At 47.2% G+C, this 17,804-nt stretch overlaps 1 protein-coding gene across 1 annotated transcript in view; it reads right to left on the bottom strand.

Annotated features, from left to right (window-relative positions):
* The window catches only part of PHF2 (PHD finger protein 2), a 101,094-nt gene that overhangs the window by 47,182 nt on the left and 36,108 nt on the right, over positions 1-17,804 (bottom strand). The window lies entirely within an intron of this gene.

The raw sequence follows: 17,804 nt of genomic DNA, 5'->3' as shown, positions 1-17,804 counted from the left end.
CATATCTGGCACACAGCAGGGGTCTTCAAAGAGAGTATATTGCTTGTCATATTCATCACCACCATCATCATCATCACCATCACCATGATCATCACCACCATCACCATCACCACCACCATGATCATCACCACCATCACCATCACCGCCACCATGATCATCACCACCATCACCATCACCTTCATCAGCACCATCACCATCATCACCATTACATCATTATCACCCCCACTATCATCACCACCACCACATCACCACCATCACTATCAACCCCATCATCATCATCACTTTCCTCTGCTGGGCTGATGAATCACAACACATGTTATCATTCCTGGCAGCAAATGGCTGAGAAAGAACAAAACTCCAGATGGGCTCACAGAATCTGCATGGGAAGAATGTCAAGATCCATTCACCCTGACTCCCCCGGGTCTCTGAGGTGAGTGGACCCAAGCCCAGGCCCTTCCCATCTCCAAGAAGATGATGGGAGGGCTGGCAACCCCTGATCTGCTGAATGCTGCCCCTACCTCACCCAGAGTTTTTTCCTCCCTGGCCATGACACCTTTTTTGTGCCTCTCTACACTTCCCTTCAGCAAGATAAAGCATCCAGGAGAAACGAAAGCCATAGAAGGACAGGAGCAGGGGTGGGGGTGGGGTGGAAGCCATGGGCAGGCTGGCTGAGGCGGAGCCTGCACCATCCTGAAGGGCGAATGCTGCTCGTGAGAATAAGGAGAAAGCCCAGTTGTAGGGTGAAGATAGCAAGGCCCAGAGAGCCTGTGCTTCAACTTCTCAGTGTATCACAATTCACAAGAGAAACACATGCATTCACACCTACAACGGAAGACACGTTCATGGACGTACCTTTATAGGGTACGTGGAGTTTGCTCCTCTCTCCTAGTTCAGTAGTTTAAACAAGGCAGGTCATGACTATAAACTGACGTCGCTCACTCTAGTGGAAGAAGTTAGAGGTCAAGGTCCCTGACATCCAAGTGCCTCTCCTGCCGGCTGCCTTGGGGCGGGTGACGCACATCTCTAGTCCTGGCCCCTCATCTGGAAAGGGGCGTGAGGATGAACTGTATGAGAGAGGGGCAGGGGAACCAGCACGGGTCCGAGGGAAGAGTGCTGAGTCAGGCACAGTGCAGCCCCGCCACATCTACAAGTGGGTGTCACTCGGGCACAGACAGGACCTAGGCCCTCCCCTGGCACAGATGAGGGACACAAGCAGAGACAGGCAGTGGCAGTTCTCTGCTCGCTCAACTCTTGTCACCTGAGAGGGCTCTCCCCACCCAATTTCTATTAAAAAGTTTTAAATTTAAGAAATGTGGACAGCTAACCGGTGTGGCTCAGTGGATAGAGCATTGGCCTGCGGACTGAAGGGTCCCAGGTTCGATTCCGGTCAAGGGCATGCACCTTGGTTGCGGGCACATTCCCAGTGGGGGGTGTGCAGGAGGCAGCTGATCGATGTTTCTCTCTCATCGATGTTTCTAACTCTCTATCCCTCTCCCTTCCGCTCTGTAAAAAATCAATAAAATATATATTAAAAAAAAAAAAAAAAAGAAATGTGGACAGATTAATACAATGGATACCTGTGTTCCCTTCACTCACGTTCTCCAATGGTTGGCAATCTGCCTCATTTGCTTTGTAGCTCGACCTCCCTAATCCATCAGCTTGAAGTCTCCCCAAAATAGGGCCTTGTGTACTATAACCATAGCATCCGAGTTAACCCCCAAGATGTAGCCTAGCAGGTGTCTACACACTCACATGTCCCCAGCTGTCCCAACAGCATTCTTTGCAGCTGTTATGAACCCAGGATCCTCGGGGCACCGATGCCGGGTCTCTGGGTTCCTTAAGCGGGACGGGCTTTTTGTCTTTGGCAGTGTCATCGTTAGCGGACTCCTGGCCAGCAGTCCCTAAAGAGACGCAATCTGGACTGTCTGGCATTACCGCACAACCTCACTCGGGCTGTTTCTGATGTGGATGCCCCGTGAGTGGTGCTGGTGTGAATCAGACACAGGTCAGCCTGTCCCCCACAGGCACGAAGACTGAAGTCTCTGGGCCAAGGCAAGTCCACTGTCAGGTGATGAAGAAGGGACTCTGAGGGGTCACTCTGCTCCCCCACAACCTTTGACCAATGGCCTCAGCATCCAGAGATGATTTAGTAGGAATCAGCTATTGCCCTGGAAGGTTCAATTTAGCAATATGTCCTGGCAACTATGCTGCCTTGGCAATCGGTCCAGACCGCAGCAGAGAGCTCTGGGGAAGGTTTTGAGTCAGGCCTGTTTCTAAACACAGCCAGGACCAGGGGCTGCTGCAGCAGGGCCTGCCTTAGGGCCCTCGGGGAGCTGGGTGGGGCTGGGGTTATACCCGTCCACCCTCGAAACCTGGGGCTAAAACTTCCTTCTAGGGGGACAGAGAACCCCTTCCAGAAAAGTGGCCAATACGTGGAGCCCAAGTCCCAGACTTCCTTCTCATTAGCATCCTTTGCCCTCAGCCACAGTCTCTGCCTCGTTATCTAGGAATTCACTACTCAGCTGCGTTTCCGGACTATTATTTGCTACAAGAAAACCCAAGTGCGACTGGTAGAAACCAGGACGAAGCCGAGCCCCCTGCCGTGGGACGTAAGTCACTTATCTTTGGAGCCCGTTACTCAGCAGTAAGGGGACTGTTCTTCCTGGGTCGCCTCCAAAGTCACCGAGGCTCTGAAGCTCTGCAACCGAGAAACCTAAGGGCCACCGGTCCCAGAGGAATCACGGAAGGGCTTGGTTTCCCGTCGGCACCCTCACTCCAGGGGAGAACGCAATAGAGCAGACACACACACCCCCTTGTGAGCAAACAAGAGCAGAGGGACCAGAGTGGGGACAGCACCCCAGGGGGCCAGAGTTGTTCATGTGGACTTTGCTGAGACAATGCATTCCTAAGGGCTGCCCGCTTAAAATGTTACTCCTGGAGCACGTAGAAGTACAAAACCCCGTGTGCAGGTTTAGCTTAGGTAAGTGTTTGTTGGAAAGACGTAAGAAGGTGCACAGTCTCGTGGCTCTAATTAACCAAGGCCACGTCAGGGTTGGCTGTGGACCCCGAGGGAGACCTGGCAATTCGTTCCCGCACCACGGACACAGCCCAGGGGGACGACCTGCCAAGGCGCTCCGCTGCCAGTCTCTCAGACACCATAGTCCAAACAACGAACAGCAGCACCGGAAGTAAAAAGTGCCAATTGCCCAAATCAATGACCGCTCGCTGTGGAGTCTTACATGCTCCTGGGAGACGCTGTCTCCCTGTGAAAGGTACAAAAAACAAACGGTAGGAAAACTCTGTTTCATAGGAGAAAACATAATGAAACTGCCTGGCCGCGATTTAAATCCTGACTTTAAGTAAGCAGCTTACAGAAAGGACATAGATGGTTTTTCAACATATGAAAAGAGGTGCAACACCACTTGTCAGACGTCTCGTTCACCTGTCAGCTGGCACAGAATGAGGAGTCTGGAGAGCACTCGGCGTGCTGACGCTGCACACACAGCGTTCCCACATCCTCTAAAGTGGGGGAGCTGATGCTGAGAATGCGTGACCTCGTCTGTGGCCCTCTTCCCAGGATGCACTGGCACACTGGCACAGGTGTGCACAGGGCGTTTACTGAAGCAGCGACCAGGGGGTCCGTGGATGGGAGATGTGGGTCAATGTATGGAATGCCCAGAAGTACAAACCCCACACTTACTGATCTGGAACCACCTCCAGGATGTATTGGTTAGCAACGAGCATGCGATGGAGAAATAAGCTGCATGCCCATTTTTTTGTGGGTACTGGAGGAAATACATACACATGCTCCTCTTTGATCAGAATGTTCTGGAAAGATTCAGAAACCAGACCCCACTGGTCACCTCTGGAGAAGCCTGTTGGTCAGAGGAAAGGGAACAGACTTGTCTTTGAGGACAAATTTTTGACTGTTGAATTTTTTCAACAATGTACATATTGCTATCCATCTTCAAAAAATTTAAAGGGGGGCAAGAAGAGATTAACCAAGAAACTTACATGCATACATATATGCATAACCCATGGACACACACAACAGTGCAGTGAAGGCTGGGGATGGGGGAGCGGGGGGGGAGAGGAGAAAGGGGAGAACATCTGTAATACTTTCAACAATAAAGATAAATTTTAGAAATTTTAAGAACAATTATAATCCTAATAAACTGGTTTGAATCAAATCAGAAGAGCTCTTTGCATTTTTTAAAAGTATACACAAATAGAGTTTTAAGAAAATACTCTTCTGATTCTCAAAAATAAATCTGGATAATCAAAATCAAGCATTTATGTAAGTGCTCAGAACTTTCTGAGAGTGCCTTCAGTAGAATTTAAGGCTCTTGCAGCTCCAGAAATGAAAGGACTCTCCTGCCCAGCCCTGCCACTTGTGAGGTGAGGATACTAAGGCCCAGAGCCGTAGGACAGTAAGGCCTGCCCACCACACTTTCTCCCCTTCAGTCGGTGATGTTCCACGCCATTCTGGGGCCCAGCGGGGAGCAGGAGGCGATGCGCAGGGAGGGCTTTCCCTGACGACACTGAGAAAACGTGGGAATGGAAACGATAGAAGCCCCAGTGATCACGGGTCCCCACACAGCCAGGCCCTCAGAGACCCACCACCTTTCCACATAGCAGAGACCTGGGGGTCATCTAGACAAACCACCAGGGGGCCTGTCTGTGCGTGGGGGGTGCAGTGTTTGGCCTGTAGGGAGGAAGTGGACAGGTGTGAGGGGACGGAGGTGTGGCCCCTGCTCAGCTTAGCAAGGGATGGGAGAAAGGAGATGGCAGCTGAGGTCTGAACCCGCCCATGGGGGTGCATTGTGGATATGCACTGAGCACTGCCAGGTCTCATTTTTCAAGAAAACCTCAAAATGCACACATTTAGGTGAAATCTCCTGATTTTAATATACTGCAGCTAATGGAACAGTGTTTGAAAACCCTGTGTGGACCAACATCACGGGCCCAGCAGATACCTGTGGTCCGGTGTGCCCAGCAAGTGGGCAGTTTGCAACCTCTGCCCCTCCCCACAGTCAGCATGTCCCCCTTGCTCTGGGAAGCCGAGCCCAGTGACGTATGGCCTGGCATTAGGACGGTGAGAGATCCCACCAGCCTCTGGGCTCCCGTGTTCCCTCCGTGACCGGGCCTCAGGGGTGATGGGCAGCAGCCCTTCCGCCCTTGCCAGCACAGGGTCTGCACACACCCTGATGGAGAGGCAGTCCAGTGGCCCAGCGGCCACACCTTTGCTAAGAGACTCCAGGACTGGGGCCACTCTGAGACAGCGACCTGCAGACCCAGTAGCACAGCTGGCACGCCTCACAGGATGCTGACGCCAGGCTCCCTTGGACAGAGTCCTGGTCATACCCAGGCCTGCGGCAGCATCAGAATGACCGGGAAGAAGGAGGCCAGCCTGGGCACGCCCCTCTGGACCTCCCTCAGCCTCCTTGTCCATAAACTATGGCAAGAAAACCTGCCTGTAGCCTTCCTGGGCGCGGGAGACTCAAAAACTCACCAACCAAAGCACCCAGCATTGGGGGAGCTAGTAGGTCAGTATCCACCTCGCAGATCACCATGCAGCCAAGAGCTGTGCTGATAGGGACCCATCATGCCCGCTGCACCGAGTCACCCCAACACCCATACAGAACAGAGGCACACATGTGCAGAGGTTCCAGGTGAGCCTCTCTGGATGGTGGCATATAAGGGGGATAGTTGTCTTGCCTTTAAAATAGTTTTTTTTTTTTTTTGCAACAACAACAACAAAAAAAATAGGCCTATGAAAAGACCAAAAAAAAAAAACAAACACACAATCTGAAGAGACAGAGAAAGCATGAGACAAGCTCTCTCAGATATGGCAGGGATGATGGACTTATACCAGGAATTAAAATAACTACGATTAGGGGACGGCAAGATGGCAGCAGAGGGCTTATACTAAGGATTCGTGGAGGAGCCCACACTGAGACGCACAGGAAGGGCAGAGACGAGAATAGGGCTGGCCCCACCCTCATGAGGGATACCTTAGAATCCAGAGGAATACCTCAGCTGGGAAGGTTCCCCCCCGAGGAGTGAGGGGCCTCAGCGCCAGGTCAGGCTCCCCAGCCCAGAGGGCTATAGCTTGGAAGAGGAGCCCACACAATATCTGGCTGGGAAGTAGCAGGGATTCCGCCAGCCCTGGTGAGAAGGGGGACAGCTCTGTTGAAGGGCCAGTGCAAAGGACCTCAGTAGCAGCACCTACGCTGGGCTCTCACAGAGGGACAGCAGCTCAGAGTAGAGCCCAAAGGGGGAAAACTGATGGGTGTGGCTCCTGGGAAAGCACTGGAGTGAGAGCAGCACGCGTCCCTGTGGCCAGTCCCTGTGATAGGTCCCTCGCTGCCCACTGACACCATCTTGCCTGAAGCGAGCACCGCCCTCCACACATCAGCCTGGGGAATGGCAACAGCTCTTCCCTGCTGACTCCTGGAGGCCCTACCTTGCCAGGATACATCCCCGTGGAGAGGTCTTTGGCAGACCTCAGACTGCGCCCACGGTGCGAAGCTTACTGAGGAGCTCAAGACCAGGCAGGCTTGAACAGTGCCAGAGTCACACAGGAAGACTCGCTGTGAGGCTGGAGAGAAGGGCCATACCCCTTACTCCCAGGCTCCTGAGCAGTGCCTGTTACGGTGTGGAGCCCTCCCTCTACATGGCCACATCTTGGACTGCTCTAACCTGGTGAACTTTGCTGGCCGCATCCTAGACCCCCCGCCATCGCAAAGGTCCCGGGTGCCAGGTGGGTGGTGGCTGGCCTTGGTGTGCCCTGAGACTTGTGCTGAGTGGCCTCAGACCCCGCACTGGCACAGAGTTTGACTCTGTACCAACCTGGTGAACAGCACTCGCCCCCACCTGGTGACTCACTGAGACCTAACCCATGCAACTGGCCGTACTGCCGGAGGCTCTTCCAGCGTCTAACAGGCAGCTGGCAGGTGGAGGTGGATCCTTTGATGTCATGGGCCTTTTGCTGACCTGCCCTCAGGCTTGAAGCTGGTACACAGCTTGGCCCCTCCCGCCTGTACCCAGGCCCAGCAGAGGAAGCCACAAACTGCAGATCACATGGTAGCTCCAGACATGTAGCCCAAGGCCAGTTACAGGCAGCATCTGACATTGACCTGTTCCAGAGTCCCTCAAGAGTCCCCAGAACCAACACATCCAGTGGCGGGCTTCAGACAACACCAAAGCACGACCCAATTAACTCCAAAAGTCACCCATCCAAAGGGATATCCCAACAGGCAGCAGACCCTGCTGGGCAAATTCCGCTTCCACACAGCACCTTATACAACGTGATCAGGGTCAATCCCAATAGCCTGAAAGTCAGCAAGTGAATGACAGTTACCTACAAGGAAACTCCCATAAGACTGTCAGCTTATTTCTCAACAGAAACATTTCAGGTTAGAAGGAATTGGCATGAAATATCCTATATAATAAAGAGGTAATATGCAAATTGACTGTCATGAGCTCGCACAAGATAGCCGCCCCCATTTGGTCACAAGATGGCCACCACAAGATGGCCGGCAGGGAAGGGCAGTTGTGTGCAATCAGGCCGGCAGGGGAGGGCAGTTGGGGGTGACCAGGCCTGAAAGGAAGGGCAGTTGGGGGCAACCGAGCCAGCAGGACAGAGCAGTTGGAGGCAACCAGGCCTGCATTGAAGGGCAGTTGGGGCAACCAGACTGACAGGGGAGGGCAGTTGTGGAGGGGGGAACCAGGCCTGCAGGGGAGGGCAGTTGGGGGTGACCAAGCCTGCAGGGGAGGGAAATGGGGGATTATAGGGCCAGCAGGGGAGGGCAGTTGGGGGCATTTGGGCCGGCAGGGGAGCAGTTAGGCATCGATCAGGCTGGCAGGGGAGTGGTTAGGGGGTGATCAGGCTGGCAGGCAGAAGCAGTTAGGGGAAATCAGGCAGGCAGGCGAGCAGTTGGGAGCCAGCGGTCCTAGATTGTGAGAGGGATGTCCAACTGCCGGTTTAGGGATCCCTGTGGGATCGGGCCTAAACCGGAAATTAGACATCCCCCGAGGGGTCCCAGATTGGAGAGGATGCAGACTGGGCTGAGGGACACACCCCCAGAGCATGAATTTCATGCACCGGGCCTCTAGTCTATATATATATATAAAAGGCTAATATGCAAAGTGTCCCCTTGGGGGTTCGACTGGGAGACTAGGAGTTCGATCGCTCGCTATAATGTGTGCTGACCACCAGGGGATGGCGCGGAACGAAGGGAGGCCCCTGCAGACAGCTGGCAGCTGGGGAAGGGAGGCCCAAGCTGGCAGCCAGAAGGCCCCGATCGGCCCTGATAGCCAGCCAGGTCTAGGGACCCTACCCATGCACAAATTTTGTGCACCGGGCCTCTAGTTCAGTGATAAAAAGTAAGGACCTATAACCAAGACACCTCTACCCAGCAAGGCTATCAATTAAAATTGAATGAGAAATAAAGAGCTTCACAGATAAGAAGCTGAAGGAGTTACCAACAATGAACCAGTATTACAAGAAATGTTAAAGGGACTTTTATAAGAAAGAGGGGGGTAAAAAGAACATAATTATAAAGAATAAAACTACAGCATGCTGGCGTGGCTCCGTGGTTGAGCGTTGACCTATGAACCAGGAGGTCACAGTTCAATTCCTGGTTTGCAGGCTCGATCCCCAGTGTGGGGCATGCAGGAGGCAGCCAGTCAACGATTCTCATCATTGATGTTTCTATCTCTTCTCCCTCTCCATTCCTCTCTGAAATCAATAAAAATGTATATATTTTTTAAAAGGATAAAACTCAAAGTGTTTCCCTTAAGATCAGAAACAAGACAGGGATGTCCACTCTCACCATGTTTATTCAACATAGTACTGGAAGTCCTTGCTCTGCAGGTGTGGCTCAGTGGTTGAGCTTCAACCCATGAACCAGGAGGTGACAGCTGGATTCCTGGTCAGGGCACATGCATGGGTTACAGGCTTGATCCCCAGTAGGGGGCGTGCAGGAGGCAACTGATCAATGATTCCTTCTCATCATTGATGTTTCTATCTCTCTCCCCTTCTCCCTTCCTCTCTGTGAAATACATCTTTAAAAAAACACACATAGTTCAAAAAAGAAGCAAAAAAAACATAGTACTGGAAGGCCTAGGTACAGTAATCAAAAAAGAAGAACTAATAAGTATCCAAATTGGAAAGGAAAAGTTAAAGTTGTCATTATTTGCAGATGACATAATACTGCATATAGATAACTCTAAAGAGTCCACCATAAAACTACTAGAATTAATAAATGAATTCAGTAAAGTAGCAGGATACAAAATAAATATCCAGAAATCTGTTGTTGTTTTTTATACACCAACTAGTGACCCGGTGCATGAAATTCGTGCACATTAAACGGGAATTAATTGGAGGAAATATTTTAATACTGCTATTTGCCCTTTCTCTATAATAGAAGTGTCAGGGATGAAAGAAAATTAGTAAAATGTATATGAAAATCTTCCTCCTGTCAGAGTTGGGGGCATGCCATGGGAACCAGAGTCAAGTCCCCACCCACTCACATGCGCCTCAAAATCACGCAAGACCTAGACCTGGCCGATCCCACCCACTTTGGGCTAGATCCAGACCTGGCCGGCCCCACCCCAGTCAAGCCCCACATGGTGGGGGGCGCGGGCTCAGGTACTCCAGCCTGGCACTGGGACAGGGGACACACCCTGAGGTCCCCTGTCAAGCTCTGCTGGGCGGAGGATGTGGCCTAAGGTCCCCCATCAAGCCCTGCCGGGCGGGGGGCATGGCCTGAGGTCCCCGTCAAGCTCCACTGGGTGGGGGATGCGGCTTGAGGTCCTCCGTCAAGCCCTGCCGGTCAGGGGCACGGCCTGAGGTTCCCCAGCCTGGCACTGGGGCGGAAGGTGCGGCCTGAGGTCCCCTGTCAAGCCCCACCAGGCAGGGGGCGCAGCCTCAGGTCCCCTGCCCCGGCCCAGCGCCATGCAGCCTCAGGTCCCTGCTGATTGCTCGTCAATGCTCATTATGGGAACTCGGCCTCTGCTGTGGGCGCAGCCATCTTGTTATGGTGTGATGGTCAATTTGCATATTCCCTCTTTATTAGATAGGATAATAAACTACCAGAAAGAGAAACTAAGAAAACTATAACATTTACAGTTACATCAAAAAGATACCTAGGAATACATTTAACCAAGGGGATAAAACACCTGAGCTCAGAAAATTATGACAGTCAAGAAAGAAATAGAAGAAGATACTAATATAAATGGAAGGACATGCTGTGTTCATAGGTAGAAAGAATTAACATCATTTAAATGTCCACACCACCCAAAGCAATCCATAGATTCAACACAATTCCTTTCACAATACCAATGTAGTTTTTCACAGAACTAGAACAAGTAATCAAAAAATGTGTATTAAAACATAAAAGGCCCTGAATAGTGACAGCAATTTTCAAAAAAAATAACAAGGTGGGAGGTATCATACTACCTGATATCAAACTATAGTGCAAGGCTATAGTAATAAAACCAGCATGGCACTGCCATAAAAACTGACATACAGCATACAGATCAATAAAACATAAGACAGAACCCAGAAATAAACCCACACATATATAGTCAATTAATCTATGACAAAGAAGCAAGAACATACAATGGAGTAAAAACAGTTGGTGTTGAGAAAATTGGATAGATACATGCAAAAAAAATGAAACTAGATCGACTTCTTACACCATATCTATACTAGTAAAAGCCTAGGTGGTCCTTGTGCCCTCGCACGCAACGTTGTCACAAGATGGCCACCACAAGATGGCCGCATGCACAGCGGAGGAGGGGCCAGTGGCTGCTCCTCACGATGAGGCCTGGGGGTCCCGCAGCTCTGCGCAGCATGGAGGAGGCTGGTCCCAGCGGAGGAGGCAGGTCACGGCAGGGGAGGGTAGTTGGGGGTGATCAGGCCAGCAGGGGAGGGTAGTTGGGGGCAATCAGGCCGGCAGAGGATGGCATTTGGGGGCGATCAGGCCGGCAGGGGAGGGCAGTTGCGGGCGATCAGGCTGACAGGGGAGCAGTTAGGCGTCAATCAAGCTGGCAGGGGAGCAGTTAGGGGGGATCAGGCTGGCAGGCAGAAGCGGTTAGGGGAAAATAGGCAGGCAGGCAGGTGAGCAGTTAGGAGTCAGTGGTCCCAGATTGTAAGAGGGATGCCCCCAAGGGGTCCCAGACTGGAGAGGGTGCAGGCCGGGCTGAGGGACACCCCCCTCCATGCACGAATTTCATGCACCGGGCCACTAGTACAAAAATAAACTCAAAATGGATTAAAGACTTAAATGTAAGATCTGAAACCATCGAACTCCTAGGAGAAAAAACAGTAAAATCTCTTAGCAATATTTGTTTCTGACATATCTCCTTGGACAAAGAAAACAAAAGTAAAAAATAGACAAAGGGGACTATGTCAAATTAAAAAGGTTTTGCGCAGCAAGGGAAACCATTAACTGAACAAAAAGATAGCCTACTGAATGGGAGAACATACTCACCAATTATACATCTCATAAGTGTTAATATCCAAAATTTATAAAGAACTCATACAACTCAACACCAAAAAAATAAGTAATCCAATTAAAAAATGGGCAAAGCGCCGGAAGAGATACTTCTCCAAAGACATATAGAAAGCCAATAGCTATATGAAAAGTTGCTCAACATCACTAATCATCAGAGGTATTAATGTTAAAACCACAGTGAGATACCACCTCACACCTGTCAGAAAAGCTATACTCAATGAATCAATGAACAGGCGACGGCAAGGATATGGAGAAAAGGGAACTCTCATGCACTGCTATTGGGAATGCATGTTGGTGCAAGCACTATGGAAAAGTGGGGAGGTTGCTTGAAAAATTTAAAATGGAACTGCCTTATGACCCAGCAATTCCACTTCTGGTGTATATCTGTAAAAAAAACCAAAACACTGATTTTAAGAAATATATATTTGGGATAGCATGGAGGGACCTGGAGAGTATCATGCTAAGTGAAGTAGGTCAGTCAGAGAAAGACAAGAATCACATCATCACACTCGTGTGTGGAATCTAAATAAACTGGTGAACGGAGTGGATCCAGAAACATGGAAGCATGGAACAGAGTGTGGAATCTCGGAGGGAAGGCAGGGGAGGCTGGGAGGTAATCAACCAAAAACCTTGTATGCATATATGCATGGCCCATGGACACAGACAATAGGGTGGTGAAGGTCTGTGGCGGGGGGCGGAGGGTGGGCTAGAGGGGGTCAATGGGGGGAAAAGAGGATATATGTAATACTTTTAACAGTAAAGAATTATTACCTCCTGCAGGAGTAAAGATATTTGCCTTGCCAAAAAAAAAAAAAAAGAAAGAATATATGCACCCCTATGTTCACTACAACATTATTTACAATAGCCAAGATATGGAAGCAATCCAACTGTCCATCAACAGACAAGTGGATTAAAACGTGGTGGTACATATATTTATACAATTAAATATTACTCAGTCATTTAAAAAAATGAAATCCTACCATTTGCAATAGCATAGATGGACTAGCGCCGTGGTCGGCAAACCGCGGCTTGCGAGCCACATGCGGCTTTGGCCCCTTGAGTTTTTAGCAAAGGCCAGTTTAGGAGTATCCTAATTAAGTTAATAACAATGTACCTACCTATATAGTTTAAGTTTTAAAAATTTGGCTCTCAAAAGGAAAATTTCAATCGTTGTACTGTTGATATTTGGCTCTGTTGAATAATGAGTTTGCCGACCACTGGACTAGAGGGTATTATGCTAAAAGAAATAAGCCAGAGAAAGAAAGACAAATCCTATATAATAAAAGGCTAATATGCAACTAGACCAAATGGTGGAACAACCGGAACAACAGCGCCAGGACATGCACTGACCACCAGGGTGTGTGTGTGGAACATGGCGGGCGTTGGACATGGCAGGATGGTGGAGCAGGTGAGCAGGGGTGCTAAACCAAGGTGGGGTGACAGCTGCTGCCATTGGGGCAAGCCTCTGGTGGTCACTGAAAATTCTTTGCTCCCATGCATTGTGGTCCCGCCCGGCGCTCGCACCTGCTGCCGGCGCCGGCCCCACTCATACCCACAGCCGATGCTGGAGCCACCACTCGCACCCGCTGCTAGTGCCCAGCGCCAGTCCCGATCACTCAGTGCCATCAGTGGGTGCGAGCAGCGGCTGCCAGCCCTGATCGCCCCTGAGGGCTTCTCGACCTCCCCTGCTCCTGAGGGGCGATCGGGGCAGCAGCACCGCTTGTACCCACTGACAGCGCCAGCCCCAATCGCTCCACATGGGCCAGCATGCGTTGGAGGGGCTGAGGCAGCAGGAGTGGGTCTGCCAGCAGACAGGGGACTGGGGGCCTCGGTGGGAGGGGCCGGGCAGGGGCGCAAAGGATGGGCCGAGACCCGCTCCTGTGCCCACCACAGCCTCACGGCCCACAGTTCCTTTCAAGGTGCATGAATTTGTGCACTGGGCCCCTAGTATCATATAAAATGAATATCAATGAAAACCAGAGAAAGCAGAAAAAGAGTGAAAGATAAAAACCAAAACAAATAACAAAGGCAACAAATAGAAAACAAAAACTAATACTGTAGCTATTAATCCAACATTATTAATTTTTAATGTCAATGGTTGAAATATACAAATTAAAAGACAAAGACTGCAAGTGTGGGGGAAAGAAGAAGAACCAACTATACATTGTCTATGAAACCCACTTTAAATATAAAAACACATATTGATTAAAAGCAAAGGGATAGTGTATGGGGTATAGGGGATATGAAAACTGTCTCTGATTTCTGCTCAATTTTGCTGTGAACCTAAAACTATTCTAAAAATAAAGTCTGTTAAAAAAATTTAATGGAGAAAAAAAGTAAAGCTATAAAGAGAACAATACTAGTATACCATGCTATACTATTCAAAAGAAAGCCAAAGGAGTTATATTAATTACAGACAAAGCAAACTTTGGAGCAAGAAAAATCATCAGGATAAAGAAAGGCATTACATAATGATAAGGGGGTTAGTTTTCCAAGAAGACATAACAATCCTTAATGTGTCTATACCTAAAACAGCATCAAAATACAGGGGATAATAACTTAGAGACTGCAAGGAGAAACAGATGAATCCACTGTCATACTGAAGATTTCCACATCCTCTATCACTAACTGACAGACAAAAAAGACAAAAAATCAGTAAGAATACAGTTGAACTGAACAACATCATCAATCAACCCGATCTAATTGACATAATAGAGTAAGTACTTCAACCAACAAAAGCAGAATAAACATTCTTCTAAAGTTCACACAGAACATTCACCAAGATGATCACATTCTGGGCAGTAAATCACACCATAGCAAATTTTAAAATATAAAAATCATACAAAGGATGTTCTCACATTGTAATGTAAATCACAATGAAATTATACTAGAAATCATAACAGAAAGATCTCAAGAAAACACCAAAATACTTAAGAGATTAAACAATTGAATTCTAAATAACACATAGACAAAGTTTGAGGAGAAAAATTTAAGTATTTCTAACTTAAGAAAACTTCTGGGATGCAGCCAAAGCAATGCATAGAGGGAAATTTATAGCATTGAATACATATATTAGAAAAGACGACCTAAAATCAATAATCTCAACTTCTACCAGAGGAAACTAGAAAAATAAAAGAAAACTAAATCCAAAGTAAGCAGGAGGAAAGAAATAATAAAAATTAGAGTAGAAATAAATAAAAAATGAAAACAGCAAATAAATAGAGAAAAGTCAATGAAAGCGAAAGATGATTCTTTGAAAAGATCAACCAATTGATAAGCCTCTTGCCAGGTTAATAAGAAAAAAAGAGAGTAGACACAAATTACTAATATCAGAAATTAAAGAAGGGTCATCACTACAGATCCCATGGACATTAAAAGGACAATAAAGGGATATTATTAACAATTCTATGCCCACAAATTTGATAACCTGGATTAAATGAACCAATTCCTTGAAAGATTCAATCTATCAAAACTCACACAAGGAGAAATAAAGAATCTGATTAGGCCTCTCCCTATAGGAATTGGAATCAAATATTAATAGCCTTCCAAAACAGAAAACACAAGGCTTAAATGGGTTCTGTGATAAAATCCACCAAAGATGTAAGGATGATATTATACCAATATTCTACAATCTCTTCCAGAAATTAGAAGCAGAGAAAATACTTCATAACTCATTCTATGAGGCACAACATTGCTTTAATACCCAAGTCAAACAAGGACAGAAAAAGAAAAACCAGACAGAAAGGAAGACCAGAGAGACAAAGACAAAAAGAAAAACTACAGACCCACATCTCTCATGAACACAGATGCAAAAATCTCTCCTTCAAAACATTCACAGATCAAATTTAACACTGCATAAAGAGAATTATTCATCATGACCAAGAGGGATTTATTCCATGTATGCAAGGCTGGTTCGATATTCAAAAATTATTAATGTAAATCACCATACACACAGAGGCTAAAGAAAATAAATCATATGCTCATAGCAATAGATGCAGAAAAAGTATTTGACAAAATCCAACATTCCTTTTTGATAAAAAGTCACAGCAAACTAGAAATAGAGGGGAACTTCTACTTGATAAAAAACAACTATAAAAACCAACAGTTAACATATACTTAGTATGAAAAACTAGGTGTTTTCTCCCCTAAGATCAGGAACAAGGCAAGGACATTCACTATCATTATTCCTATTTAACATCGTACAGGAAGTCCTAGCTCATGAAACAAGACAGGAAAAGGAAATAAAAAAATATGTAAATTGGGGAGGAAGAAATAACACTGTCTTTGTTTGCAGATGACATAATCATCTATGTAGAAAATCCCAAGCAATCAGTCAAGTACCTCCTGGAGTTATAGGTGATTATAACAAGGTTATGGGATACAAGGTTGATATACAAAAGCAAACTGCTATCCTATATACCAGCAATTAACAATCAGCATTTGAAATTAAAAACACAATAACTTTTACATTAGCATCCCCCAAAATGAAATATTTAGGTACAAATCTAACAGAATATATACAAGATCTATAAGAGGCAAACTACAAAATTCTGATGAACAAAATCAGAGAACTAAATAAATGGAGAAATAGTTTATATTCATAGATAGAGTCAATATTGTCAAGATGGCAGTTCTTCCCAATTTGATTTCTACATTCAATGAAATTCCAATAAAAATCTCATTAAGTTATTTTGTGGATACTGACAAACTGATTCTAAAGTTTACATGGAAATGCAAAAAGGCCCAGAACAGCCAATTTGATAGTGAAGGAGAAGAACAAAACTGGAGAACTCACATTACCTAACTTGAAGACTTACTACAAAACCACAGTAATCAAGACATATAGTGGTACTGGCAAAAGAACAGACATATAGATCAATGGAACAGAACAGAGGGCCCAGAAATAAAGCCACATAAATATGATCAACTGATCTTTGATGAAGAAGCAAAGGCAATACAGTGGAGAGAGACAATCATTTCAACAAAAGGTGCTGGAACATCTGGACGTCTACATGCAAAAAAAGGATCATAAACCTAAATGTAAAATGCAAAACTATAAATCTGCAAGAGGATGACACACAAGAAACCCTAGATGACTTTGGTTTGGCTATGACTTTTTAGATACAATACCAAAAGCAAGATTCTAAAAAAAAATGATAAAACTGCACTTCATTAAAATTAAAAACTTCTCTTCAAAAGACATTTTTAAGAGAATAGAAGATAAGCCACATAGGAAATCTTTGCAAAATATATATTTGATAAATGATTAGTATCCAGATATATACAAAGAGCTCTTAAAAACTCAACAAGAAAACTAACAACCCAATTATAAAATAGGCTAAAGACCTAACAGATACCTCACCAAAGAAGTTATGCAGATGTCAAATAAACATGTGAAAAGATATTCCACATCTTATATAATCAGGGAAATGCAAATTTAAACAACAGTGAGGTGCCACATGCATCTATTAGAATGGCAAAAAACCTGGAACACTGACAACACCAAATGCTGGTGAGCATGTGGAACAACAGGAATCTCATACACTGCTGGTGGGAATGCAAAATGGTACAGTCACTCTGGAAGACAACTGGCAGTATCTTACAAAACTGAATGTACTCTAAACATGTGATCCAGATATTGCACTTCTTGGTATTTGCTCAAATGAGTTGAAAACTTTGACTGACTACACAAAAATCTGGATGTCTACAGCAGCTTTATTCATAACTAGTGCCCCAGTGCACAAATTCGTGCACATTAAAAGAAAATTAATTAGAAGGTGGCTGGCAGGGCAGGAATGGGTGAGACGGGCTTGACACATCCTGTTGCCAACCTCCGCGGTCCCTCCCTGGCCAGCCACACCTGGGGCAGTGCCACGGCAGAGTGAGTGGGGTCCCTCCGGCAGATGGGGTCCCTGGGCCTGGCCTGTAGGGACAGGGCTGAAACCTGCTCTCCGACATCCCCCGAGGGGCCCCGTAGTGCAAGAGGGCACTCTGCAAAGTTGCTGTCGTACAGGATGTGGAACACAAAGGCAAGTGTGCAGTAAACCAGATTTAGGCCGACAGTGACCCAGCAACAACATAACCCACGGCCGAAGGTGGAATCGCGTGGCCCTGTGAGGAATCAGGCTCCCTCCTCTCTGGTTTCGGAGTGTGTCACCTGAGAACTGCCGCTTCCAAGTCACTGCAGCTCGGCAGCTCCTACATTGAGTGTCTTCCCCCTGGTGGTCAGTGTGTATCATAGTGACCAGTCGGATGGTGGGAGGGACACTTAGCATATTA

This window comes from Eptesicus fuscus, chromosome 15, assembly GCF_027574615.1.
Source record: "Eptesicus fuscus isolate TK198812 chromosome 15, DD_ASM_mEF_20220401, whole genome shotgun sequence".
In the NCBI taxonomy this organism is placed as follows: domain Eukaryota; kingdom Metazoa; phylum Chordata; class Mammalia; order Chiroptera; family Vespertilionidae; genus Eptesicus; species Eptesicus fuscus.
The sequence above is the reverse complement of the archived record's forward strand: the minus strand, read 5'-3'. Positions and strand labels throughout refer to the sequence as shown.